The sequence below is a fragment of the Papaver somniferum genome, chromosome 6 (assembly GCF_003573695.1).
Source record: "Papaver somniferum cultivar HN1 chromosome 6, ASM357369v1, whole genome shotgun sequence".
Lineage (NCBI taxonomy): Eukaryota > Viridiplantae > Streptophyta > Magnoliopsida > Ranunculales > Papaveraceae > Papaver > Papaver somniferum.
This window is the reverse complement of record NC_039363.1, coordinates 18,882,271-18,886,399: the sequence shown is the minus strand read 5'-3', so window position 1 is coordinate 18,886,399 and position 4,129 is coordinate 18,882,271.

Sequence of the window (4,129 nt, the reverse complement as noted above, 5' to 3'; positions counted from 1 at the left end):
TTAATAGGTTTCGAATTTAGGCCATAAATATCATCGCTCAATGATTTTTCCACATACCATAGTAACACCAACCGTCAAGTCTTGTTATCAACCCTAAAAATATCAGGATGCTTTGTAATTTACCGGCAAAGAAAGTGTGCATAACTGAAAATAATTTTGATTTTCTAATCTCCTTTCCTCTGTGAGTATTATTGGTTCTCTAATCCTTTTTTTTCTTCTTTTTTCAGGGATATGTAAAATTCTTTTGTTGTTTCAGGTAGTGCTGTATTTTTTTCTGCAAAAAACTACAATTGCTTAAATATCAATCAGAATATGGAGCAAAACAGAGTACGGCGAAGTTTATAGAAGATTTGAAGAGCTTGAGGATGTCTTTCTGGAAATGGATGCAGGTGAACATGCTAATAATGGTCTATCTGAATCTCAATGGGAGGAGATGACAAGTGCTAGGCAAGACTTCTGTAATTTAACCATCATTAAAGCTGAAAAATGGAGGAGCAGATACAGAGTGAATCATTTAAAAGATTTTGTAAAAAAGAACAAAGTACTTCCATAGATTAGCAATGATAGAAGAAGAAGAAGCTATATTGGTATAATGAAGGTGAATGGAGTTATGACTTCTGATGAGAATGCAATCAAGGATGGTATTGTTGCTTTCTTCGGGAACATTTTTCAATCTCAGCAACAAAGAATTACATCAGTTCAAGGCATGAAATTTAATCAAATTTCATAGGAATTGTGTTCTTGGTTAGAAAGAGATATAAAAGAAGAACAATGTGTTGCAACTATTAAATTACTTGGTCAATACAGGGCCCCTGGACATGATGGGTTCCAATCAGTTTCTATACTTTATATTGGGATATTATTAGAGCTGATTTCTTAAAAATTCTTCAAGAATTGAAAGATAAATGCTTTTTATATTGGAGGTTAAGGAATACTTTTATTGCTACATTATTCCTAAAAAGGACTGCATTTGAGAGATACGAGATTTAAGACGATGGTGCTTATAAAATAGTCTCCAAGATTCTTGTGGAGAGATTTAAACTTACACTCCCAATTATCATCTCACAACAACAATCAACCTTTGTCAAAAAAAAAAAAAAAAAAAAAAAAAAAAGACAGACACTTGATGGTGTTTTGATTGCAAATGTACTCATTGATTCAAGAAGTAGGAGCGGCAAACCATGTTTGTTTCGCACATTTGATTTTGAGAAGGCTTTTGATGTAAATTGAGATTTTTTGGATGACATATTTAGGTTGATGTGTTTTGGAGAAAAATGGTGAAATTGGATCAGGTGTTGCATTGAATATTGTCAGATTTTTTGTGCTAGTAAAAAGGGAATTAGGCAAGGCGATCAAATATCACCTTTCTTATTCTTGTTGGTTGGAGAATCTTTCATTTTCATGATAAAAAAAAAACTCAAGAAGAAGGTCTCATAACTGGTTTTCAAGTTAAAAATGATGGTGTTCTGATCAGTCATTTGCAATTTGCAGATGACACTCTTATTTTTGTTGATGCTGATGTTGAGCAAGTTAATAATCTCAGTTTTTTTTTCTTTTGAGATGCTAACATGCTTGAAGATCAATTTCGCTATAAGTCAGATTTTTGGTGTTGGTTATGATGGGGACTTAACTCCTTTCTCTTCAATTTTGAGATGCTACAGTGGTTTTCTTCCAGCAATCTATTTGGGATTGCTTTTACGTGACAGATATGGTGGAGTATCTAAAAGGGATAAAATCATTGACAAGTTCATTGCAAGGTTGCCGGTTAGAAGAAATCATCATTTATTTAGAGTAGCTAGTTAGTCTTCCTATCTATTACATGTCACTTTATGAAATGCCTGCCTCTGTTATCAAGAAGCTAGAAAAAATCATGAGAGATTTCTTATGGAATGATAATAAATGGAGAAAAAAGCTTCATCTATTTAAATGGAGAGCTCTTAGTAGAAGAAAGAAATTTGGTGGTCTCGGTGTTAAGAATTTGAAGCAGATAAATCAAGCATTACTATCAAAGTGGACATCGAGAAGTTAACTGGATTCACAAAATTCCTAAATGCACCTATGGGAGGTCAATTTGGAGAGCTACAGTGAAATATAAGTCTCTTGTTTTGAGGTTTGCCAAATTTCAAGTTAACAAAGGTAATTCAGTTAGATTCCGAGATGATAATTGGATCTATGTTACTCTATCAAGACTTGTTATCCTAACATTTATGTTTATCTGGAGAAACACATATTTCAGTGGATGAAATCTGCAACACAGATGGTCCTGCTTATCTTTGAAATCTTCAGACTCCACCTAGACTGAATACTGCAGCCAGAACTGAACTTCATCTTCTTCTGTCATATCTTTCATCCTTTAGATTCAACAATGATCTTGAAGACAAGTTGCAATGGACTCTTACTAAAAGCAAGGTATTTTTTGTTAAGTCTATCTATGATAAAATCTCGACTGAATAGGATATTATTCACAATAGTTCGATTTTCATTTTCATCTGGACTTAAGATGTCCTACAAGAATTGGGGTTCTTTCTTAAGCTCTTTGTGATAATAGTCTGCCAACAAGGAATTTGTTGAGAATAGAGGAATTGATGTCCAAGCACTTGCGTTGCTGCAACTGCGATGAATCTAGTACTCACCTACTTTTGTACCGCACCTTTTCCAGAGAAGTTTGGAAAATTTTTGAACAAATTGCAGTGGTTCTTTTGTATATATAGGGATATCACTCCTTCTTTACAGGCTTGGCATTTTTCTTAGAAAAATCAAGCAATTTAGAACTTACTGCATGTGGTTATCAGTTGGAGTATTTGGAAAGAAAGGAACGCGAAAGCTTTTAATTACTAAAAAGTGTAGCGTCAATGCTGTGGTGAATAAAGCTATTTATTGTCTTTTCACTTGGGGTATAGCTATTGAAGACTTTGAGTTTGTGAATGCATCCATGGTTATGTCAGATTGGTGCAACATTTATGATGCTCACGCATAAGCTGGTAGTCTGTTAGTTACTAGCTTAGTTTTTCATTCTATTTTTTGTTTTTTAATATTTGCTTAGGATGGTATAATCTTTGTGCTCTTTTTTTTTGATTAATGAATTTTCTTTGCCGATATAAAGAAAAAATAGTTTTTATTTTGTCATCATTAGATCTTATTGGCGTCTATAGTGCAGTGGTTATTCCCAGTCGGAAGCACCGATTGCCAAAAATGACATTGAGGGCTAACATCCAGACGGATCAACTTTAACTCGTTCCGATGTAAGTATTGCCCAAACAAAGGATAACGGGACTTCCGGATCACATACGCTTTAGATTATGGCAGACCATTCGTAGTACATTCAGCCATTTACAACGATAATCTTATAGACGGACCCTCTAATTACATGTTTACACCTTGAGATTGACCTTTATTTGAGAAATTAAGAAACACGTAAAGACTAAAGAGTAGGCAGGAGGATAGTGGCCTTTAGAGCGTCCACAGTGGTACGATCAAAACCAAAGATCAAAGACCAAAACAAACGATCAAATTTGAGTTTAGTCTGTAGTGTCACGTTAAGGCAGTGGAGTATATTTAGTCGGGCGGATGTATAATCCACGCTTGCATGTGGAGCGTTGGTATAATCTTCGTTTGGGCCGGGCGAAGATATAGTTAACGCTGGTTGTGGGGCGTTGGTAAAGAATACGCCGGTTGTGGGGCGTACATATAGTTCACGCTCGGAGAAGGGGCGTAGGTATAATCTACGCCTGGTGTGGCGAACGTATAATCAACGCCTGAATGAAGCGTACGTATAATCAACGCCTGTTTTGAGGCGTACGTATAATCAACGCCTCATTCAGGCGTACGTATAATCAACGCCTCACTCAGGCGTACGTATAATCAACGCTTCTCTCAGGCGTACGTATAATCAACGCCTCACTCTTCTCTCAGGCGTACGTATAATCAACGCTTGGTTTCACTCAGGCGAATGAAGGAATCAACTCCTCATGGCAGGCGTACGTATAGTGTTGGACTTGTATTAACACACGTATCGAGCACGTGTAAATCCCAGACAATCTCTAACCACCACTTATATCCCACGTGTTCACTTGCCCTTTACCCTAATCTTCTCCGTCTTCTTCTTTTCTTTTCTACCTCCTCTTTGTTT